This window comes from Colobus angolensis, unplaced genomic scaffold, assembly GCF_000951035.1.
Source record: "Colobus angolensis palliatus isolate OR3802 unplaced genomic scaffold, Cang.pa_1.0 Scaffold275, whole genome shotgun sequence".
Taxonomy (NCBI): Eukaryota; Metazoa; Chordata; class Mammalia; order Primates; family Cercopithecidae; genus Colobus; species Colobus angolensis.
Window position 1 is genome coordinate 3,007,208 of NW_012115988.1, and position 25,610 is coordinate 3,032,817.

The window sequence follows — 25,610 nt, forward strand, 5'->3', positions numbered from 1 at the left end:
GGAGTTGGAGACTGGAGCTGTTCCTATTCGGCCATCTTGCTCGGCAGTGTCAGTGATGTATTTTCTAAGTGCTTAAGTGCTCATTGTTCACACATGGGTGAATATATATATACTTAGTGACAGCAACTTTCAGTGAGTGAGTGTGTGTGTCTGTGTGTGTATATAATATGTACAGCAGATAAAAGACATCTCCCCTCCCAGCCAGTGTGTGGTCAGGCCAATGCTGCTTTCACAGGCAGGCTGTGGTGCTGACCACTTCAAGACAGAATGTCATCGCTCATCCCATCTATTATGCTCTTCAGGAAAACATTTGTCCTAAGATCCCAGCCGTGACTCGTGTCCCTGGAGATGCCCTTCTGCATGCTATTCTGTGAGTGGGCTTGTCTTTCTTCTCAAAAGATGCTTTGATAGAGTGTGCTTCATGGAAGCACAGAAATCTTTTATTTGATGAGAGAATGTCTACTGATTTCTGGAGAGAATCTCCAGAAATACCAGTCAGCAAGTCCTTTTGCACTAGCCTTGAACTGTGGGGAAGACCACAGAAATGCATTATCTGTGGTAGCCATGACTCAAGGAATTGGGTGGCCACACCTCTCCTGGTCACCTAGAAGTCATTTCTTGGTCTGCGTGTTACAGGTGTAGCTTCTTGGGAATGATGTAAGAGCAGAGGGGCTTCCGGAGCACCGTGCTTTTATTCCTCTGCTGAAGTCAGGGTGCATCCCATTGATAGCAACTTTCAGTGCTAAAAGGCTAAAAGGTTGCAGTTTGGTGTGTGATACTGAGAATTGTTGCCCACTTTGTGTACACATTGTTAATTCACTGCAGCTTAAGGAAATTCACTGCCATAGTATGGGAAAACTGGGCAATGAGTGACTGTCTATGAGTGGTATTTAACCAGGTATTAACACCAGTGTCACCTCTGTAACTTGCAAAAGAAAAAAAAGAAAGAAACAGAAAGAGAGAGCGTGTGTGTAAAAGAAAGTGAGAGAAGAGCAGAGAAAAGAAAAGAGCTGTCTGCCTAGTGTCCAGAGATTTAGAAGTTGAGTTCTGGACATCTGAATTAAAAAGAAAAAATTATAGGTTGTTAGGACATGAACTCCCAATCAAATTGCTAGAATATTTACCTCAGTTACCAGAAAATTATTTGTTTTCTTTCGCTAGGGTTAGGATGTTTGTCCCTCCAAAATTCATGTTGAAATTTAATTGCCTTTGTAACAATATGAAGAGGTGGGACTGTTGAGAGGTGATTAGGCCATGAGGGCTCCACCCTTGTAGGTAGGATTATTGTTATTATAAAGTGATGAGTTTGGCCCCTTCCCTGTCTCTCTCTTGCTATCTCTTGTCCTTCGGCCTTTTGCCATGGGATGACGCGACTAGAAGGTGGTCACCAGATGCCAGCACCTTGATACTGGACTTCTCAGACTCCAGAATTGTGAGCCAATAAATTTCTGTCCTTATAAGTTACCCAGTCTCAGATTTTCTGTTATAACCACATAGAACAAAACTATGGAAACTAAGACATCTCCATAGCAATTATAATAGGCTACTGTTGGCTATTAGCTTAAAGGATCCTTAGAAGCACCAGTATTATTTGATCAAATTAGGGGAAGCGTGTTGTGTTGCAAAAGCGGAGAATCATGAGACATTCAATCACTTACTCTTTAAGGGAAGATTTTCCTTGGGGGTATTTGTCTAGTTAAGGAAGATTTTTTTTTTTTTATTTGTCTCTTTCCCAAAGTAGTAGGCAATTAGACATCAAATGAAATTAAAAATCCCTACATGATTGTCTCCTGGCCAGTACGTGTTGCCTGCTGCCATAGAAACAGCTCTCTGATCTCAGCAGTGATGACAAAGCATAGTTCTGACAAAGCAGGTTCCTTTGCCACATGCCTGTGGTTTAATCTTTTCCTCTTTTCCCCCGTGACACAGTTCTGTCTAGCGTTGTCAACCATGTCAATTTTGCGGGAATGTCTCAAAACATCTGTAATATACTGATTAAAATAGACACTCTGGTACTATAAAAGAAATCTGCTGTCTCTATCCTACTCCTGAAATTGCATCTGCAGTTTTATTTAAAGCAAATGCAGCATTCAAATCTCCTGTAGTTATTCTCGCTCCATGAAGATGAATATCTTAGTCATGCTGATCTGGAGGGATGGACTCACATCAGCAGCTGACTCTGTTCTGTCATGGAAGAATCATTCTTCTGGACTGAAGGAAGCAAGCAAAATGTTTCTGAAATGTTCGCAGCATCTCTCAGAGCAAAAGGGAACTTCATGACAGAAATAATAGCCAGAGAGGGCCACTGTGAAAAACACTGGAGGGTAAAAAGAACTACATAAGAGCAACCATTTGGAAGCCACAGAGCCTCTCATCTCCTTTTTGGTTTTGTTTTGTTTGTTTGTTTGTTTTTTGAGATGGAGTTTTGCTCTTGTTGCCCAGGCTGGAGTGCAATGGCGCCATCTCAGCTCACTGCAACCTCCATCTCCTGGGTTGACGTGATTCTCCTGCCTCAGCCTCCCGAGTAGCTGGGCTTACAAGTGCCTGCCACCATGCCCGGCTAATTTTTTGTATTTTTAGTAGAGGCAGGGTTTTGCCATGTTGGCCAGGCTGTTCGCAAATTCCTGACCTCAGGTGATCCACCGTCTTGGCCTCCCAAAGTGCTGGGATACAGGCATGAGCCACTGTGCCTGGCCTTCTCCTTTTTATGGGTAGAAATTAGGATGTAGGGCAACCGTTTAATCAAGAAGCATTTATTATCTCTTTTTATCATGCTTCTTTCCTGCCATGCCCATTTCTCATTGCATCAGATCTAAGTCCCCTTTTGATGTTTTAGGAAGTCATTAAATATTGTTCCTGTCCTCCCTCCCAAGTTTGCGCCATTTGAGAAAGACAACACAAAAACCAGATTGAAGGAGAAATGCCAACTTGATTACAGTTCAGGCTGACTGGGGAAGTGATTAAACATGCGGCCACAAGGGCTTCCGGGTACCTCCTTCTCCATTAGACATTGTCACCCTTGAGGTCCCACCGCAGGCTGTTGCTCACACAGGCAGGCCTGCCGAGGAAAGGCACCCCCATTGCCAGATGGCAGATATGAAAGAGAGACCAGAAGGCTCAGGGCCAAGAAGACCTTGTTTCTTCCCCCAAACTCCTTGTGCTGATGGCTCACAGGTGTGACGGAGGGCGTGGGAGCAGCTGGGAATATTATACTGCAACCTCTTAAGAAATGGAGTGTTTTTTTTTTTTTCTTTTTCATCTCTTCTATGGTAACATAAGGAGTAGCAAATGCCCTTCACCTCCAAACCCCTCTCTCTTGCCTCTGCAGCTCTCTGCTATGAACCCTGGACTCACCCTGCTTCTCCCCAGCAAGCCCCTCTGTTCAGGGAAACGCATTGTCCTTCTGGCTCTCCCTGCTTCTCCTTACCACGCCCACTGTTGTGGCTGTGATGGCTTCACCAAAGTGACTCTTCTCCAGGGAACACACTCCCTGCAGTCCTCCCCGCTTCTCTGTCTTCCCAGCCTTTCTTTAAGCCCCTCTTCCTTAGCAATCTGCCCTGAGTGAGATCTGATGGTTTTCCTCTTCTCAGTGAATGGTTTGTATTTATTCTGGGCCCTGTACACTGAGTAGTATCAAATGATTCCCATTTTCTAAACCACTGCACAATTTGCCCTCTGATTACATTCATTCATTCCTTTGTCTTTTTCACTTATTGTTACATGGGTAGAGTCTAGCGTCCACAGTTAGATTGTGAGGTTGTCGTGGACAGGATTTGTTTCTTTGATACCTCTTTTGTACCCTTTCTCAGGGCTAGTCTAATGTAGAGTGGAGAGTTTATGTAGATGACTGTCTTAGCCTCGGTTCCCTAGAAAACAGAATCTGAGCTCACTTGAGAAGGCTTTATGAGGAGATGGAATTCCAGGACAAAAATAGTGAGGGAACAGGGAAAGCCAGACAAATACAATATGTAACAGTGCTTTGCCAAGCTGTCCAAAGCTTCTCAAGGAAACACAGCTGGTTGCTCTGTGACACACTGTCTTACAGACAGGTCTTTGGGATCACTGTACCTTGCAACAGTCTGTCACAAGAAGGAATGGCAAGGAATCGATCTTTTAGCTCCTTATCTCCTGTCTCTTATTGGTCAAGGTTATCCCATTAAGTTTTAAGTTCCTGTTTTTAGATTATGTTACCATGACCCTCTGGTCAGCCTTTGGGGAAGCCCGATCCTATACCCCACAGCAGGGCACTTTGTTGGAATGTAGAAGTGGTTCAGGAAGCCAGAATCTCTATAATAGCAGCTACACAGGATGAGGGTGCAGGGCTATAGCTCCTGCTGCGGTGTGGACATGACAGAGGCTGAATCAGAGCCATCAGCTACAGAGAGGCTGAGACAGCTGATGGTGTTGGGAGAAAAGATGGTGGCTGTGGCAGGGACTTTACACTGAGCAAGCAGCTAGAGGAACAGTGTGGAGAGGGGCAGGCAAACCTGGGAAAGCAGAAAAACTGGATTCAATACAGCACCAAATGAATTTCTGTTGGCTGGATAACTAAATATAATGTTTAATAAATATTTATTGATATCTGTTGGTTAATTGCCCCCTATATTCCTGTCTTTCTGGAATTATTGGAAGACACAAAGGGAAATGTAAAAGCCGCTTTAGACTAAATACATAAGTGTTGAAGGATCAGAGTAAAGGAAGAATAAAAATGTGTGAGATCAAGGTAATTAATCAAGTAGGGCTTCCTGGAGGAGGTGAGTTTTGAGTTGTCTTTCAAAGGCTATAGTGGTAAGGATTTCGAGAGGAAAGGATTATTTGGAATGGGAGAAAATATTGGCAAACCATGCATTTGATAAGTGGTTAATATCCAAAATATATAAGAAACTGAGACAACTCAATAACGAGAAAACAACCCAAGTAAAAAAATGGGCAAAGCACCTGAATAGACATTTTTCAGAAGAAGATGTACAAATGGGCAACAGATATATGAAACTCAACATACTAATCATCAGGGAAATGTAAATTAAAACCACAGTGAGATATCACCTCATACCTGTTAGAAGGATTATTATCAAAAAGATGAAAGGTATGAAGTATTGGCAAGGATGTGGAGAAAAGAGAACACTTGTGCACTGTTGGTGAGAATGTAAAGTAGTACAGCAATTATGGAAAGTAGTATTGTGGCTCCTCAGAAAATTAAAAATAGAACTACCATATGATCCAACAATCCAACTGGGCATATATCCAAAAGAAATGAAATCAGTATATTCAGATATCTGAACTCCTGTGTTCATAGCAGTACTATTCACAATAGCCAAGACATAGATCAACCGAAGTGTTCATCTACAGATGAATGGATAAAGAAAATGCAGTCTGTATATACAATGGAATACTATACAGCCATAAAAAGAATAAGATCCTGTCATTCATGACAACATGGATGAACCTGGAGGACATTAAGTTTAGTAAAATAAGCCAGGAACAGAAAGACAAATACCACATGATCTTACTTTCATGTAGAATCTTTAAAAAACTGATTTCATAGAAGTAGAAAGTGGTTACCAGGGGCTGGGGTGGTGGGAAGGGAGGGAGGTTCGGGAGATGTTGGTCAAAGGATACAAAACAAGTTAGGAGGAATAAATTCAAGAGATCTATTATAAAACATGATGACTATAGTTATTAATAACATTGTATTCTTGAAAAGTGCTAAGAGTGGGTTTTAAGTGTTCTTACCATAAAAATGATAAACATGTGAAGTAATACGTATGTTTATTAGCCTGATTTAGCCATGCCACAATGCATATATATTTCAAAACATAATGTTGTACATTATAAATATATACAACTAAAACAAAAATACAATAAAAAGTAAGTGATTATGAGGGGGAAAGAGGAAGGAGTTACTGCAAAGGTCTCACACAATCTTAGGATCTGAGCAAAATGCCAGGTTTGGGTGTAGATTTCAAACATCTGCTGTGATAATTTAGCTTCATCTTTTTTTTTGTAAAATTTAAGAACATTCTAGAAAGTTGCTCATGCTTTGGCTTATACTCTAAACTTTGGCAAGACTCAAATTTTTTTTTTTTGCCTTTGAGATTGGAATAATGAAAATTGGTGGTATATAGTGTTGGCAAAAGGATGGAAAAACAGTTTTCTTATACATTTATGAATGTATAAGTCATAATAGCCTTTTTGGAAGTCAATTTGATACTTTTTATCAAAATTTAAAATGTAAATAATCACTGAACCAAAAATTCCATTTTGGGGGATCTGTGTATACATAAACATATTTACAAAATTGTTTACTGTAGTTTTGTTTCCTTAAAGAAAATGGGTTAACTTAAGTACCTATTAACAGTGGACTGTCAACAGTGGAATGGTTACAAAGCTAAAGTACATCCATACTGTGTGGCTGTTAAAAGATCTAGGCCTGGCCGGTTGCAGTGGCTCATGCCTGTAATCCCAGCACTTTGGGAGGCTGAGGTGGGCAGATCATGAGGTCAGGAGTTCAAGACTAGCCTGATCAACATGGTGAAACCCCGTCCCTACTAAAAATACAAAAAAATTAGCCAGGCATGGTGGCGCATGCCTGTACTCCCATCTACTCAAGTGGCTGAGGCAGAATTGCTTGAACCTGGGAGGCAGAGGTTGCAGTGAGCTGAGGTCGCTCCATTGCACTCCAGCCTGGATGACAGAATAAGACTCTGTCTCAAAAAAATAAAAATAAAATAAAAAAAAAAAGGTCTCGGCCCATGTGTACTGATATGGAACAATCTCGACACATGTTGTAACATTTAAAAAGTAAGTTGTAAAATAGCATATAGTATTAACATCAACCCGGTTATAAAGAAACAACAAAAAGCACAACTTTAAAAATCCTGACCTAATGATAGAGACATTCAGAGACCTTTTCCTTTTTATTCTGTTAACTTCTGCAAGTATTCATGCATTTAAATTTGAGGGAAAAAACCTTAAGGGTATCATCCTTTAAGAGCCAAAATTTATCTCCCAGAAAAGGTTAGAGGACATTTTCATGTTAGTGCTTAAGAAAAAAAAAAAGATAATTGGAGAGAAATCCATAGGTAGTTGTGTATTAATAACATTTCACAGAACATTTGGGATGAGGAATTATTTTTATGAATTGAAGAAAAAATAAATGCCAACGAATTAAAAAAGGCCTTTCATAGGCTGAAGTAGTGGAAAGTTGGAAAAAGTATCAGCAATTAGAATATAATCAATTCATTGTAGAAGGGAAGTTCTTCAAACAGAATAAAACTGAAAATGGAACAAAATTTTGTACTTACCTGATTTTATGTGCAAATTAACAAGTTTTATCGGGATTATATGAAAGATGTTATATAAACTATTTCATTTCAAGGATGACATAGCAAACAAAGCATTTTTGTTTGCTTGCTTTACCTTAAATACTGACCCAAGGTAGAACTAGTATAGAAAAAAATCATTTCAAGGGTCTGAACCACCCAATGCTGGACCACTTCCTCCACTATCCCTGATAGGGGCTCAGTCATACAGGCCACCCTTCCACACTTGTTGTGACAAAGGACTTGGCTTTCACAATGTGACCTGTTTTGTCCTTGGACAGTTCTTCTACTTAGAAAGTTCTTAGTACTGTATTGAAGTAAAATCTGCCTTCAGGGAAGGTTTACCTCTAACACATATTAGATTGAGCTTTAAAAATTGATCAAGGCCCAGTCCCTACCTCAGACCAATTAAATCCCTGGGATTGGGGCCCAAGCATCAGAACTGTTTTTGAAAGTGCCCCAGGAAGTTTCATGTACATCGAGGACTGCCAACCACAGTACTCCCAGAAACCCATCAAATTTAAATAGCACTCTCACATTTCACCTTCATCTTTTCTCCAAGAAAATTATCCCCTACTCTTTCTATGAAATGGTTTGTAATGTTTTAAAGTTTTGTGGGATGAGTATCAATTCATACTGCAACCACTATAACAAGATTTTCTTAATAAGAAATTGGGTGAAATACAGTCATAGTGACTAGAATTATAAGGAAACAGACCCAAATTTAATCAGGGCTATTTAATATGGGCTTATATTTTTCTATCTGTACTTTAATGAAGTTTTTTAACTTGAGAATTCAAGGTCCGCACAGTTGCAGCAGTTGTACTAAAATACAACTTAAGAATATGGATTTGGGAGTCTCGAGTCAGGAACTATTTGCTGGGTATGCCTATAGTTTGTAATGGCTCAGGGTTCTTCTTTTTGTAATGATCTAAAAACAAAGCCAGGGAGGTGGCAGGAATAAGTCAAAGGTGAGACATATATTTGGCTTGATTTAGTGGGAAATCAATCATTCAAATACAACTTTTTAATATGAAAGATATAATATGCAAAATATAATTTTTATTTATAAGTTAGTAGTGAGAACTGCAAATTATGATATAGATAGTGTTAGAATCTAGGTGTCCTCCAAAAGTCTATGCATATTATTTTATCTAACAAGGTAAACATAACCTTGTGTTCACAGCTTCTATGGGTGTGAGATTTTTTTGCCAGGGGAAATTTTGCTAAATTTTAATTTTTCACTACTAAAATAAGCATCTATTACAGGTTACATATAAGATGCTGTTGAAACCATTAGAACATGGGGGAAGCCATCATGCTTCTCCTCCTCCAAAATGGGGTCTTGGACCCCTGAGCTGGGCATCGGAATGAAGGAGGAGTGACCTGTCCTCAGGCCTAGTGCCTGGAGACTGGGGTGATGCGCGAGATGGCACCGGGGTGAAAATGGAATTGAAGAGTGACCCAGGGAGAGATCTAAAGAGGCTCTGGAGAGAGGTCAACAGGAGATGTCAGAACAGATGGGGAAGTTTGGGAAGAAAGTGTCAGAAGCTTCAGATTTTTGTATGAGTGTGGCTGTCGCAGACTGTTGGTAGGAGGGGGAGGTGCAATGCATTGAGCTGGTTATTGAAAGTTACCAGATGGCTTTGCCTTCCTTCCTATGCAGGATGTAAAATATGTCATCCATTTCTATTTAGAAAAAAACCTTCAGTGTTGTTTTGTTTTAGCTGAAGCAGTGATAGTGATCAGCAGTCTGGAAATCCTACCTTTTTGCAATTTACATTTCTCTTAATACTCCGCACGAATTGATCCTAACCTGAAATTCCTGCCTGGCCTCCATCCTCTGAACAAAGCGAATCTCACTCCACTGGGGCCTTGTGAGACTCCACAGCCACCTTCTCTTTCTAGGCAGGTGTTTTGCGCCTTCCCTCACACAAACAGCTCCCTGAATATGTCACACCCCTCGTTCTCCAGCCCAAGTGCTCCATTCACCTAATTTCATTTTGCAGTGCCTTATGGAGGTAGGAGGAGACAAGGAATTGAGGAGGGTGACAGTTCCAGTTCTTCTCCTACCTGCCCCGCCTCCACAGTTATCCCAGTGAACCCAAGGAGGGCATTTCTTTCTGAATGAGGGTCGGCTCCATTTCTTTCTCTTCTAATCCCTTTCAGGGAGTGCTCAGCTTGGTGAGGAATGAAACCCAATGCTCCATGGCCCCTTTCCAGCTGGGTGCAGTTCCAAACTGCATTCAAAGCCAACACTAATTATGTTCAAGGTTTCTTTTTAGTAACAGAGTAAACACATATGTGAGCTAGTATTAAATATCAATTTTCCCTAATAAGAGGCCTTGGCTATTTTATTGTGGATATGAAGCTGTCTTGATATCTGTATGTGAAGACACTGGCATAGAACCTCATATGTCAGGAGGGGAGGATGGTGCCCTCTGGCAGGAAGCTTCCAATTTTCCGGGACAGCTTTTCTCACATTCTTGCTAAAAAGCCTGTGCCCAGCTCAGCAGCTTGGCAAATAGAGCAAAACCTCCTGGATTTGAATAGCCCTCATAGAGAATCCATGATTGCCAAATAGGGCCACAACAGGTTCATTTTTACATTTTCTCCGTGTAGTTTTTCCTAGACAAATCGATATTTAACTAGTTTGTGGATTTAATCTAGTTTAAATTCATTTAAGAGAATATTGGGCTCTTAAAAAGTGTCAGTTCCATACATGCATATTATCTATGTGGTACCTAGCATAGTACCTAGTACACATTAGACTATTAAAGGTTGGATTTATGAATTATTATGAATCATTAAAGGAAGTCTCTAAATTTCTTTGCTAGGTGGCAGGTTTTTTTTTTTTTTTTTAAAGAAATCTGTTATTGTTGGTAGTTGAAAATGATAAAATCACTTCTTTAAAAATATTCCCTTATCAATTTTATGTCAATCACATCAATTTAAATTTGGAAAGATTCATTATATATTAGATTAATAGTTTTTGGCTTTAGATTACAACCACCTGGGGAGTCCTATCCAAGACCAGTCAAATCGGAATCTTAATTGTGGGCTTTGGCCATCTGGAGTTTTGCTTTTTTAACAGCTTTATTGAGATATAATTAAATACAACAAACTGCATATATTTAAAATGGACAATTTGATAAATTTTAACATATACCTGTGAAACCATCAACATAATCAAGATAGTAAACATATCACCTGTGGTTTTAAAACCAGCTCAGGTGATTCCTAAGCCCAACAGAGCTGAGAACTACTGCAATAGAACCTCAAAATCATGAGCTGGAAGCACATAACTTATAACTGTTCTTCCCTTCCAGTCAGGCAGACTACTCACTGTCACACTACAGATCCACAGCAAATGGTGAGGGCAAGGCTGTGATGGGAGAAGGTGAGAAATAAGTGGGCTTTTCGGCTGGCTCTGCTCTGAGCAGGTACTTGGCCTGAAATACTCTCGGTTCAGTTGATCACAATCTTAGATGAGAGAAAAGGAACCTCACAGTTGAATGATGCTCCATATATCAGATTCTGTATAACAACCTTACTGGTGGTTTTTCAGCCACTGCTAGTAAAATAGCGCACCTTTAAAAGTCAGCCAATTGGAATAACATTAATATCCAATATTAGGGCAGTGATTAAATAGATATGGCTTCTTTACATGGTAGAATATTCAGACACTAAAAATGATTTTATAGAATATTTAATGAGTTGGGGAAATGTTCACAGTGTATGGTTAAGTGAGAATAGCAGGTTGATAAACCAGTGTGTGCTGAATGATACCACTTCTATTCTGAAAAAAGTGAATACAGACACAAGAAAAATAAAAGACTTGGGAAACATACACCAAAACATTAACATGAACATGGAAGAAAATGTTTAAATTTCTTTTTAAAAAAATTCTGTACTTTTTATATTTTGGAAAACAAAAACAATTTTTTGATCAGAAAGAATAAATATTATTAAACATTAGCTGCAAACATTCCCCCACCTAAAAATGAAACCTTATCTAAAATAATGCAGTAGAAATGAAGGAAGAATATAAAAATCATTAGCATTCTAGCTTCGTACTAGTATGCATTACCCAGTAGACTCTCACTAAATGTTTCTTGAGTGATTTCAGTAAATGACTGGAGCTAAGCAAAATAAACAAACCCCTGCTCAAGTTGGAACAAGTTCAGTTGCTTTTCAGAATCATCAAAGCAAATTGTTTTGTTTATTCTATTAAACTCAAGTTCGAGGTTGCATGGCATTTGTATTACTGTTGAAGTGTGCTGGCATTTCATTTCATTTTGACTGACTCCAACTGTTTTCCAGTAAGAAGACTGGGCAATATGCAAATAAGCAGGTTGCTGCATATGGGCTGTTGTAATAGTTCTTGGCCATTTCAGAAAAGCTTCAATCCGAAGAGTATTCTCTCCAATATGGAAGGAGACATGAAATGAGTCTCTATCCCTTACCCTGTTGAAGTAGATTAAATATTTATGATGTGTACAACATGTGGCTGAAGTATAGTAGAAACTCCCTAATCCCTGTATGTCCTATTCCCATCCTTTACATGCGGCCTGGCTCTGCTTACTCTTGCCAACTTGCAGCTTCACTCGCTCTCTTTGTCTGTTCTTATTACATCTCAGCCTACAGATGTGCTCAAATCTCCTCTGGCCTAAAATCACTTCTCATCCTGCTTTTCCTTAGAGTTATCACTCTATTTCTCCCCTTTCTTTCCTGCCAGTGTCTCAATGAGGTTGTCATTATTTACTGCCTGATTCCAACCAGAAGTACTTTCTGTCTCCTTTGGACCACCTAAGCCCTTTGTTTGTCCTTCACAGTATTTACCATGGTCACATCTTTACCCCTGTGCCAGGGCAGGAATAGTCCTATCTTTGATGCATTTCTCCTTCCACTTCTGAATTCCTGGGAACACAGCAGTCCCTTGGGGACTGGTTTCTTAGACTTTAAAGTATCTCCTTTTAAATTAAAAAAAAAAAATTGTAGAGGCAAGCTCTCACTATGTTGCCCAGGCTGGTCTTGAACTTCTGGGCCCAAGCAGTCCTCCCACCTCAGCCTTCCAGAGTGCTGGGATTACAGTCGTGAGCCACCACACCCAACCTAAGGTACCTCTTAGTTCAAAAATATGAAAAGGTTTGTAGAGGCTTCTGGCTTTTTCCTGGAACTAATTTCCACTAAGTGTCCTGTGTTTTTTCCACATATCAAACATATCTAAAGATACTGCTTTTCTAACTTTAACTAAAATGTAGTGTCATCTAGTGGCTTTCCCTCCTCTTTGCAAAGTTTTTGTTTGTGTATTTACTTAATTCTTTGAGCAGAAATGGAAGAGGCCATGCCACAGCAGGGTCAGAAAGACCTGGATTCAAATGCCATCTCTGACATGGACAAGCTCTCTGACTTTGGAGTCTGTCACTATACTTCTCTGTGCCTTAATATGCCCACGTATGAAATTGTTGCATTAATGTCCACCCTTATGGGATTATTGTGAGGATTCAAAGAGGTGTTTGAAAGCCCTGAGTCCCAAGTATGGGCCATGAAAATTACTCACTGAATGCTGGAGCACTTCCTTTCTTCCTGGCTCCTTCCTTTTTCATACCTGAAAACATGTTCAGAACAAAGAAGCTGCACTGAGGTGTGAATGCCCAGTAGCTAGTGAGTTTGTACGACGCAAACTGGTATCCCAGCATATTGCTAAATCACTACACTTCATAAGCTTCCTGGGTATCCACTGTCAGATCACAAACCACAAATGTAAGGTCATGAATGCCAACAGTCTCTTCCCTCTGCTTTACTCAACCAGTGTGATCTGTCCAAAGAATCTGAAGTAACAGAAAATATACATATCAAGTATTAAAGCAGCAGATGGTATTCATATGCCACTAGCTCTCTGTGCTGCTCAGTCCCTCACACATCCATAGTCATAGCAGAGGGGACGGGGAAAAAATCACATTTCTTTCTTTTCTTGGAATTGCCATCTTTTTCTCATCTCTGATGCCAATGTCTTCTCACAAGATTTCCAAGAGAAGAAAAGTCTCACTGTTCTGGAAATGCCAGAAAACGTTCCAAAACTTGCTTAGCATTCTTCCTAGCAACAAATCCAACAACTTCCTCCACATTTCTTCCGGGTGGCATGGCTCTCATTGTGTTTATCACTTTCTGCTCCCAACTAGCTGTACAACCTTGGGCCATTAGTCCTCTTTCTGTGCCTCAGTTTTCTCATCTATTAGATAGGGATATTAAAATTGCCTACTTCATTAAGTTGTCATGAGGATCAAATATATGCCAACCAGTTATAACAGTACTCAGGATGGAGTAAACACTCAACATATTGCTATGTGGTCATTTTGCCTGCATAACTAATGGATGAACCTATGGGTCAGTGGATGTGGACTAAGAATTACAAAATACCTGGAGTCTTGGCTTAGCCACTTACTAGCTACGATGAGCCACTGAGAAGTTCCTTACTGAAACTTATTTTTTAAATCTGTAAAATGCTAGAAAAACACTTTTTCAGTATTAAATGAGATTACCTCTCTGAAAAATGACTCAAAATGCCATTGAACATAAAATGGTATTATCTCCTATCTCTGTTCTTGAGCAGTAGCTGCCAAGTCTTAGAGTCTTTGCATTTCTTGTGGCACCTAGTGGGTCTACAACACCAGTTGTTGAAGGAAAAGTTTACCCATTCAGCACAGCTGAGAAGAAGGAAGCAAGCCAGAAAGCCCTCTGAATGGTCATCAGAGATGGCATGAAATTCACACATTCACTCATGTGCTTTTTTAACAGGCTGGTGCATCAGGCCCTCTCTCTGAGGCACTTCAGTTTTACTTTACCCAGAGTCAGCCTGGAGAGGACCAGGCATATCCAATTAGTGGAGTGAGGCTGGGTTTAATTGCTCTGGGCAGGCATACTGACCACCTGAGAAGTGGCACCTGACTGTAATGGTGGAGACAGAAAAACTAAGAACAGCAGCCAGGAGAACTTAAAAAGCCCTTCGGTGTGAGTCTTTTTACCGTAAGGAGAGCTCCCGTGAGGCTGATTGAGAACTAAATTAGACAAAGCAGTTGAGATCTTCTTCAGAGAACAGTTTCACTTTGACAAGGGGATACCGATGACCTAAAATGACAGATTCTGCTAATTTCCATGATTGCCTCAGGGAAGGTTGAAGCTAACTTGGCTCTGTTTTTGCAATATGTTTCTCAAACATAAATTCTTGCTCGACTGCACAGGTAATTATTCCAGCTACAAAGTTCGTATTGCCAATTATCTCAACTATGGCCTCATTTTCTCTAATGATGCCGAAACCTCATTCTTCTGGATTTTGCAATCTCTAACGAGTAAATGTTAACACCTTTATCCAGCAAATGAAGTGCTTGGTCATATCCATTTATGTAGCTTATTATATTTTTCAGGATAATTAGCAATCAACTTAGAGTATTGGTAATTATTAATTTTAAGTAATGACATACACTAAAATAAATTTATTTACTAACAATTTGATTTTCACATTTTTATACTATTTTCTCTCTAAAATTGTGTCCAATTTGGTATTGTTGTTGGCTTTTAAATTTTTTATTAGTAGCATGAATGTTATGCTAGATGGTGTTCTTGTCTAATTCATAGATGATGGCATAACGAATATTTTGTAAGGACAGGATAGGGAAGTCAAAAGTTTTTAGCAGGTTGGGATAATGGACCCAATCTAAGAAGGTGAAATATTGATGTTGTGAAAATAAAGCCTTCATTCGTTTCTAACAAAAAGACCTACATAAAGATTAGGGGAATATTAACTGTCAGTCTGAAATGTAGCCGTAAGAATGGCAGTAAATGGAGTGCTGTAATCTTAGTCTGCGTGAATTTGGGCACTCTGGGCCGTAGAAAACAGCAACTGACTCAGAACACCCTAAGGAGGAGGGACTTACTGCACAGCTGCCCAGTTTGGATCTGTAAAGTAGAAAGTTAGGTTTGAGATGACCTCAAGGGACTGACCTCTTTCACATGGTCTCACATATGGTCTTTTTGCTATCTCTGCATATTTAGTAGGTTCTCCTCTGACTCCCAACATCCAACTAAATCCCAGAGAGAGCTGGTGTGATCAACGCGTCTTACTATTGTCTTTGTTCTAGCGTATCTCTGCACAAAGCTACCTCCTGGGTCATCCACCAGCCTCTGAGGTGCTCACTCCTGATCCAAGCAGCACCTCTACCAAAACAATAGCTGATTTTTTTCTGAACAGTGGGCTGTGGTTGGGGAAGTTAACATTAGAATATGAACCTGGGTGTGGCTCCAAGGGCCAGAATTGTGAGCAATAAGTAAAAGCTACAGGAAGAGAGATTCAGCTCCATATAATTTCCTTAAAATGGAATGGGCTATAGGCAGATAGATGGTTGGATTTAGTGACCTTCCAGGCTCCTTCTGTCTCCCAAAATTGTGTTTTTATTTTTAATAACACTCTTCTATTTCTTCCCAGATGTGTCTAATGAAAACTATCTTTTCACATTATTATTAAAATGAGCTATGAAGATAATTCTGACACAGTATAATTAGGATATGTCTAAGGTGTCAGAAACAGTAATGCTTTTGCATTAGCCTCTTAAAATATATTTCATATGCAACATATTTGTAAATTAGATTTTATTATAGTAAATAACAATGCTATACAAATAAAAGAAATAATTTACCTAGTGTAAATGAAATGGGACAGCAAACCGCGACATGGATCCTTCTCTAAGAGGATTGAAGATGAATGTAAGAGTGTTAGAAAACTTTTTTACACATGAATTATGAATGATGTTCCAGAGATTTCAGTTAGGCATTTAAACTCAGATGTCATGATGGACTGAGTTATTTAGGGCAGTTTTCAGTGATGACTCTTCTGATGGCTGCCTGAGCTGAACTTCTCCAAGATAGTGTAACTAAATCTCAGCATCCAAACTGTACTAATTTGGAAGTGTCTGTGTAAGAATAAAAGTTATTCTGTAAAATGTTAATTCTCTCTCAAACAACAGAAATTTAATTGTTTAGCCTGAGAAAATCTGAAAGCACCACACCATGGAGACTCCAGGAGGCTTCTGTTTCCACTTTCCAGTGTGAGAATGCACTGAGACAAAAAAGACAAAGTAGATATCAGGGCAGAGCAGCCTTGCCTCCAGCCTGCAAGGGAATTGTATTTCTTTGAGGCAATGCATGATCCGGAGAGAGTAGCTTTGTTAAAAGTCTAAAATTCGAGGTCCATCATTTTTGAGACAAGACTCATCTCTCTTGGCTTCAGTTTGCTCACTGATACACTGGTGATGATAATAGTACCTGGGTCAGAGAGTTCTTGTGAGGATGAAAGCACATCTTGGCACAGTGTCTAGCTCACAGAAGGTGCTCAATAGTTTAGCTACTAAGATTATTATTTTCTATTGTTTTTGTTTTTATTTTTGAGACAGGATCTTCCTCTGTTGCCCAGGCTGGAGTGCAGTGGCATGACCTTGGCTCACTGCAGCCTGCTCCTCACTGGCTTAAATCATCCTCTCACCTCAGCCTCTAGAGTAGCTGGGACCACAGGTGTGTTTAAATTGTATCTATTTTAAACAAATGAGTTGTCAGGTGCCGAAAGTGTAGAAAAGACAGAATGTTAGAGCTAGAGGGGTCATCCAAGAATATCTTCCCTGACGATTTTTGTGTGTGTGTGTATTTTTTATAGAGACAGAGTTTCTTCATGTTGCCCAGACTAGTCTCGAACTCCTGGGCTCAGGAGTTAGCCTCCTAAAGTGCTGAGATTACAGGTGTGAGCCGCTGTGCCCAGCCTGCTATTGTTCCTTTTTTTTTGAGACAGAGTCTTGCTCTGTCACCCAGGCTGGAGTGCAGTGGCACCATCTTGGCTTACTGTATCCTCTGCCTCCTGGGTTCAAGTGATTCTCATGCCTTAGCCTCCGAGTAGCTGGCATTACAGGTGTTTTTGTATTTTTTAGTAGAGGCGGGGTTTCACCATGTTGGCCAGGCTTGTCTCGAATTCCTGACCTCAGGTATCTGCCCACCTTGGCTTCCCAAACTGCTGGGATTACAGGCGTGAGCCACTGGACCTGGCCTGTTGTTCCTTAAAAAGCAGGAACCCTGTGGTTATGCATCTCTGCCCAGAGAGCCACGAGCCTCATTACTTCCTAGTCGTCAGTGTGGCTCATGTCTTTGGATCATACCCAGCCTAGCCTGAAACAGAGTTGTGTCTGGCCCCAGCTCATGGTCCATCTGGCTTTCTCCTCCCTAGAAGACCTGACCCCATTCTCATGCTGCTGCTTTGCTTGGACCTTGTGTAAATCACTGTACCTCTTGACCCTGAGTTCCCGCCTCCTGAAAATGGGAACTGCTATAGGGTTTTAAAGTTTTGGATACTATCAATTTAAATTGTATCTATTTTAAACAAATGAGTTGTCAGGTGCTGAAAGTGTAGAAAAGACAGAATGTTAGAGCTAGAGGGGTCATCCAAGAATATCTTCCCTGACTTTCTTTTGCAAAATAATGACACGGGTGCCATTCCACCTGAAATTCTGATTTAAGTGGTCAGGGATTTATTTGGTCTGGATGTGGCCCAGCCATCGATACTTTTTAAAAGCTCACCCAGTGGTGCTAATGCACAGGCAGGGTTGAGAAGCACTTAGCAAGCCCAAGGTCATACTGTTAGTGATGGAGGCAGGTCTAGAACTCATGGTTTCTGCTCTTCTTACTATAGACTGACCCTAAGTTCTGGTTTAGAAGAAGCTTTTTGACGCATTCCTTTTGTGGTTTTACCCTTTCTCATAAAAGTGAGATGTTTAATAAACATAATATTCAAGCACACCTGTTAGTTGGCTTCTGTTTAATTAAGGTTTTATTCTGTTCCACCTTAACCTTATGCTTTTTGTTCCTTATAATGGTGTGTTCAGCAACCCCTTTATTCCAGATGCCTTCTTTTCTTACCGCCTTCAAAGCTACTTCTAAAATATAATTGCATTGCTGAGTTCCTCTCTGACATTGTCAACCTTGATCAAATACTTAGTTCTTCATTGTTTGTTCTTTTCAGTCTGTATTAGATTCTTCCCCGCCATGGCCTGTTGTTGATGTGACTGTGAAGCACAGTGTATTCCCATGAAGCATTAGAGTAGAATAAGATCAAGTGCCTTTTTTTCATTTTGATTTGCGTTCACCGTTGCTTCCTGCTATTTAGGGGTAATTCAGACCTTCTGTACTACACTGCAATGTAATTGGAATAATGTTACCTTTTTTCATTACCTGTTCCCATTAAGTTGCTTAAAATTTCTTAGACATTGATGTCATTAAGTACGATAATGCTTGGTTAAAATTAATCATGGAATTTGATATGTAATAAGTCCCCCTTGTCAAATTTTAGTACTATAGTGGGATTAAATCTCAGTTTAATAGAATTAGCTAACCCAAAACAATTTACATTGTCTTGTGTTATTTATTTATTTTTTTTCCATTTCAGGAATCTTTGTGATATTCTCCCTCAGCATTCTTTATCCCCTGTTTGCTGAAGACTTTGGCCAAAGCTGGTCTTAGCTGTTGGCATTCTCCTGAGAAAAGGATAGCTTCAGAAATCAGAAAAACATTTGGGAGGTATCTAGCCCAGTGGACCTTCTGAAGGTGAGAGTGAATTAGTTCTCTCTTTATCTTTAGAAGACTGAATAAACTGGTCTGTCTTCCAAAATCTACTTGGAAAGTAGTGAAAAGAGGGAAACAGTTATTGAAAATTTTTTATAAGCAATTCATAGTTTTTCTTTTTAGGGAAAACTTTTTAGTAAATATGGAGAAAGCCAATTGGCTATTTTGACCGAACAGGAATTTATTTGAAGTTGGAACTCTGATCTTATGAAGATCTATCTGAGCATACACATACACACACACACACCCCCCTTTTAAAAAATCAGTAATATTTCTCTTTTTGGAAAAATTTCTTATGTATTTAGGGTCTCTATCAGCCTCAATATCTGCCTTACCCTACCTTCTTTTGCTGTTTTAAGGATCAAACAATATAACTTATATGCAAACACTTTGTAAACCTTGAGGTATTATTTGCATAAGTAAGAAAAACAATTTCTACTTTTCCTAAACATTTATAATCCTCAGAAATACTCTCATACCCGCCAATATGTTTTTTCCCCATAGTTTCATTTATTTTCAGTTCAGTTCAGTAAATATTGCTAGGCTCTAAAGAAGCAAAGGTGATAAGTCCTTTTCTTCAAGGAATATCTGCCAAATGCAAGAGACAGCACATAAATAGATATGACCAACTTCTCTATGATAAAAGTATATTGAGGGTGCATTAAGGAATGGAAAAGGCAGCTAATGCAGTCTGGGGCCAGAGGGCTGTGTGTAAAAGCAGGCTTCGTAGAGGAGGTGTCCCCTAAAATGGCTCTTGAAAGTGGAATAGGAGTTAGGTAAAGAGCAGGGTGGGGTGGACAGGGTATTGCAGGTAGGACCAGTGGGTTAGGGGTGCGAAATCCATATGAGAAAGTAAGAAGTCATGGTATGTGTGTGAAAGGAAGGTGAGCAGGAAGCACTGAAGCACTGAGGTGTTATCAGCTGGAAGTCATTGACATTTTATGTGTATTATGCTGGAGGAAGTATAGAGAATGAACTAGAGCAATATTGAAGGAAGGAAAGATCCTTTTTGTAATTAGGATTATTACAAAGGAGAACTAGGAGAACTAGAATTTGGCTAGAAGCAGCATTGAATAGAGAAAGAAAGGGGAATTTGAAAGAGCTGGATTTGGCGGTTGATTGGGCATGGGAAGTAGGAAAATGTCAGGACTTGGGATTCTTGGATTTCTGACGTGGGTGACTGAGAACATGATGATACCAGAAGGGGAATTTAGGAGAGAAGCAGATTTATTCTTGGGAAGGGAAAGACTTTGAAGTATATAAGGGACATCTAGATAGAAATATCCATCAGACAGCTAAGTGTGGAGGTAAGGGGAAGATTTAGAACTAGAAACGTTCACTTGAGAGTTATAGGCAATGGTTAAAAATATTTTTTTAATTATACATTTGATTTTGTATTTAAGCCTTCAGTATTATTCATTTATTTACCACTTACCATATTCTCTATTTTCATTTTATTCTGACATTATCTGCTGTTTTTGTATCTATAGTTTTTCTTCTTATTTTCTTGGCATAATAAATTATGATTTTTTTCCTGGAGACAGATATGGTGACCTTTCCAGTTTGATAAAATGAAATTCAAAGCAGTCTTTAACAAACAGTGTAAACCCTAAAGTCAAGGACAGTAACAAGCCAGTGCTATTCTCCATTTTAATTCACAATAGCTACAGCAATTATTTAAGAAAGGAGCTTTACTTTCTAAAATGTCATTCTTTTTCAGTATCAGTCATGAGTCCTTGTCAAATTCTCACTTTCATTGCTCTGCCCAGTGTTTCAGCATTGCTTATGGGAGACTGAGAGGGTCTTTCTTGCATTCTTCAGTGGGATGGTGTTAGGGCCCCTCCCTTTGGGTCTTCTCAGCATCCACCCAGGACATGGTTGAGACCTGTTATAACAGAGCCTGCACTGTTTGAGAGCAAGTCCACCCAAGTTAGACTGCTGAAATTCATTCTCACAGCCTTCTTTGAGGGAATGTCTGGGGTAAAAATTTCAAATTCAAATAATGCTTACAATAGTACTATTTTGAGTGAATTTTATTTGATTACTGTGATCTTAATTAGCTTACTGATTTTTTTCCTTAATACCCATTGGAAAGCTACAGAATGCTCCATTTTTACTCTCTGTAGTTCACTACCATCTTTCCAGGAACTTTAAGATCCACAAATCTGTCACTTTTTCATACACAAGAAAAATAATTTGAGGCAAAATTAAGTAACTTACTTAACACTAACAGCTGGAACCAAAGCCCTGGTCTCCTGAATCTCATTCTGTCTTTTCCACTTCATCATTTTTTTTCTCTCATTCTAAATCTTTATTGAGCTGTGAAGTTATCTATATATCTTAAAATAGGGAATTGAATTAAGTAAATCAGTTCACACCAATGACAGTTGCTTTGGTTAATCACTCTAGATGCAACAATCAGATTCTCTTTTAACACTTGAAGCTCTGATTAAGGCTTTATTATTTTTAAATTTTATAGTTTTTAATTTTTAACATGGATTTTGTTTTTGGCAGCCTTTATTTCTCTAGACTGGTTTTACCAGTGAAATGAAAGATTAGTACAGAATCAAACCACCTGTATTTAAATTCTAGTTAAAAAAGACATCAGTGACTTTAAAACCAACACTTTTAGGCACAGGATATTACCTTTTTTATTCATTTTTAAATTCATACATAATGATTATACATATTTCATATACAAATTAGTTATATTTACAGGTGATATTTGATACATGCATACACTGTGTAATGATTAAATCAGATTAATTGGGTATATCCATCACCTCAAACATTTATCATTTCTTTGTGTTGGGAACATTAGAAATCTTTCTTCTAGCTATTTTGAAATATACAATAAATCATGCTTAACTACAGTCATCCAGAACAAGATATTTCTGATTTGGTCAATTACATTGCAATCTACTGTGAGTTTTATGTATAGAGGATGAATTCATGGAAACGCTGCGTTAGTATAATTTAGAATGACGGCACATGCATGCAAGTTGTAGGTGGTCTTGAAGACAATGAATTGTTTTCTGAAGTCCACAGAATGGTCAGTCTTTGCTGTGAAACCAGTGGGCTGTAAATTATCAGGGTGCGTGTACAAAACATGATTCACTCATCCCAAAAGCTGCCAGTAACAAAAGAAGTTTCTATTTATTTATGCACAGAACACGAAGAATATTTCTCCCTGTTTCAGTCTGTCTTTTTGCCTTTCTATTTTCTCTCTCTCTGTGAATATTTTTCTGTCTTACTCATATTCGCTGCATGATAGACACACACTAATATGATGTCTCCAAAACATGAGACCCTTGACAGTTTGTGGAACTGGCAGTGGAAACAGCATGCTGAGGATAAGGGGTGAGTGCTGTGGGGAGACATTGGCATTTGCTAAATGTTTGCGCTGTGCATCGCTTGGCTACATTGGGCAGAACAACAGTATGAGCAGGGATTAATAGATATGGAAACTATTGCAGACTATGAACACAAGATGGTATGATGGCTGAGAAAGGGGAGGTCAGCTTTCACCACTGTTATCTGACTTGGTGGTGGTCTTCTTCTGCACTATCTTACCGTGGGTGAAGGATAGAATTCAACGGTATTAGGTGACTGCTTTCTGCTTGGATTCCAAAGTGAGTATTGTAAGTGTCATTGTGCAAACAAAGCAATGCATGCAATTTATGTTAGTTTTGGAGTTGCCACTTAGAAGTATTGAGAGTTTGGAATAGCACTGGAGACTGCCTTCCTTATGCCCTGTGGTTAGAGCACAGCATTCTGCAAGAGGAGGGTTGTATGGGAAAACTCCTATTGGGAAGTGGAAGGCATGGGTGAGTTGCTGGGGTGACACTTTGAATGGGCAGTATTCCAACAGGCTCAGATCATATTTAACAGTAAAATGTGTTGCCGTATGCCCTTTTATAATGTGGGGTTTTAAAAAGAAAGAGGAAAGGAAATGCTGAGCCACTAACTTTGGGTACAAATTCAATCCCATAATGGAGATCGTAGACTTTACATCAGCAATTTGTGGGCCGTTTTGGTGGAGGACAATGACAACAGATTTCTAATCAGATAATGTCCTGCTACATTTCAATTTTCACTCTCCACTGCCTTTTGTTGTCTGGGTACTTTTGAAATTATTCTTGATTGAGGTTTATTATTAACTTTTGAACCCCAGCTACTGAACTAATACCTTGCTACTCATGTGAAAATGAGAATGGTGACTAGAGAATTTGTTTTTGCCTTAGTTAATAAAATAGCACAACAGCATAATATGAATTAATGGCTCTTCACATTTTCTCATAATATAAGCTGGATTCATTTTCCCTTGGGAATCTATTTCAAATTCATGCCCTAATAAAACCATTCTTGTCAGTTGTTGACTTTCTAGCTTTTTAAAAGCATCTCCATAATGGATAAGTAGATAACAATAAATAATAAATAATTTTGATCTTAAACTTTAAAAACATGTTTATTGTTCTTATTATATTAAAATGGAAAAATAAAACAACTTCCTTTTCACGATCAATAGTATAAGTATTTGTGCTGTTTGTTTTAGGCAAGAACCATCCTAAGGCAATTATATCTTTTAATATATAAGAGCTATGAGGAAAGATTGAGGTAAAAAAAAGATTGAAGATGCAGAACTACTAACAGGGTTCTGTTCACCCAACATAACATAAACGTCCTTCATTTAGAGGACATGTGCATTATCGATAGAACTATTCAAAAATCCCAATATCCACTTGGATAATAACTGTTACCAGTATTTCAAATTATTGTCTCTCCTTTTCTGTTTCCTCTCCTTGCTGTCAGAGGTTTCATGTTTTATTTAGTGTCATCATATTAGTATGTGTGTATCACAGAGAATGTAAATGAGAAAGACAGAGACAGAGACCAAGAAAGACAGAAAGAGGCAAAGAGAGAGACTAAGAGGAGAGAGAAATATTCCTCTTGTCCTACACATAAACCAAAGCAGTATTTGAAGTTCTTTTCTCCCCTCAGTCTGATTTCTTTGCTTATTTGGCCTTAAAATGATATAATCTGTAACTCAGAATCCATAAACAGGTTCACAGGGCTACATCCTGAGTTGGGGATCAGAACATACAGTCACTGTGGTGGACCTGTGATGTGCCACTCAGATCCCCTGCCCTTTCCTGACTGAAGCACTCTTTCTCCAGCTTCTTGGAGTGTTGACAGCTGATGGCTCACTTGGGTCACTCCTTTTGGGGATTGTCCTCTGCCTTCAGCTAATCAGAGCTGCCTCACCCAAGATTATACGATTTGCCCCAGGCCCATGTACATTCAATGAGTGGTCGATTTGGGGACACAAAGGCTCTTGACTCAGTTCAGGACAGTGGGTTGGCTGAGGCTTTCATTGTGACAGCACCACAGCACCACGGCCCAACTTCTCCAACTCCTTTGTCCTGCTTTGCACATTCCCCTTGGGGTTGTGCTCAGGGGCCCTCACCAATAAAATCCCTGCCTGCAGATCTTCATCTCAGAGCCTGGTTCCAGAGAAACCTGAACTGCAGCAATCACCGTACGTGAGCCATGCAATGTAGCGTGTGTGTATATCAGGATGGGATTACCTGTCTTCATAGTACTGTGATAAGGTACTGGCCCTGGAATCACAATCAAGATCTGTGACAATGTAGCCCAGGCCCTTACTATAAAAAATTAGGGTAAAAATACCTACCTTTTAGAGTTCTTGCCAGGATTTAACAGCAGAGTATTCGGTACCTGGAACATAGGAAACATTCACTGCATCATAGCTATTATTATAATTACCAGTAATTACCTATAAGTAACCCATAAATAGTGCACCAGTTCTGACCAACTGGACAATACAGAGTGCACTTTGATGTCATTTTTATTACAGCATTTGCTTTAGTAGAATATGGAGGTTAATAAAAGATGCATCACTTGCAATTTTAAATAATTCCTTAATGTTAGTCCCCATTAATAAGGTATGTGGAGAAATTGGACAGGATTCCAAAGAGAAACCAAAGTGATTAAAGAAATGAGGAGAAACTTCTCTGAGTAAAAGTTAAAGGAACTGGAATTGTTTAGGATAAGAAAATTGAGGCATAACCCACCTTATATCATCAAATAAGTGGAAATCTTTCGTGAGGAGGATATTGGACATTTTTTGCCTATGTTCAGAGGATAGAACAAGAGGAAATGGACATACATTAAAGAAGGAAGATAGTTAGATTTATATCAAGAGAACTCCTCTGCTCTTGACAATAAAACACTGGAAGAGGCTTGTAAAATATACACTTCTGAAAATCTTCGAAAAAGAAGAGAACATTCAGTCCTGAGTTACTGAGATGCTTCCCAGAGTATATAAGAACTCTGAACTCTGTGATTTCAGAAATAATGCCTCCTAGAAATTCAAACACATATGTTTTGTTCTGCAAGTGAAAGAAAATAATTACTTTCATTTTCTCTATAACTTTCTCGTAGTATCTTTGTGTGCAGACACACCTTGTATGCTTTTCTGAACGTGTAACAAGTCTTTCTTTCCTTTTTTTTTTTTTGAGACGGAGTCTCGCTTTGTCACCCAGGCTGGAGTGCAGTGGCCAGATCTCAGCTCACTGCAAGCTCCGCCTCCTGGGTTCACGCCATTCT

The 25,610-nt window shown here is 39.2% G+C and overlaps 1 protein-coding gene across 5 annotated transcripts in view; it reads left to right on the plus strand.

Moving 5' to 3' along the window:
• NRCAM (neuronal cell adhesion molecule) overlaps positions 1–25,610 on the plus strand; it is a 326,614-nt gene that overhangs the window by 44,312 nt on the left and 256,692 nt on the right. For 4 of the 5 annotated variants that reach the window (XM_011948188.1, XM_011948189.1, XM_011948191.1 and 1 more), the window contains exon 2: positions 18,805–18,962. The gene's annotated coding sequence lies outside the window, so the exon portion shown is untranslated. Of the gene's footprint in view, positions 1–16,771; positions 16,890–18,804; positions 18,963–25,610 lie in introns of all 5 variants that reach the window. The other variant, XM_011948187.1, reaches the window with a different exon arrangement.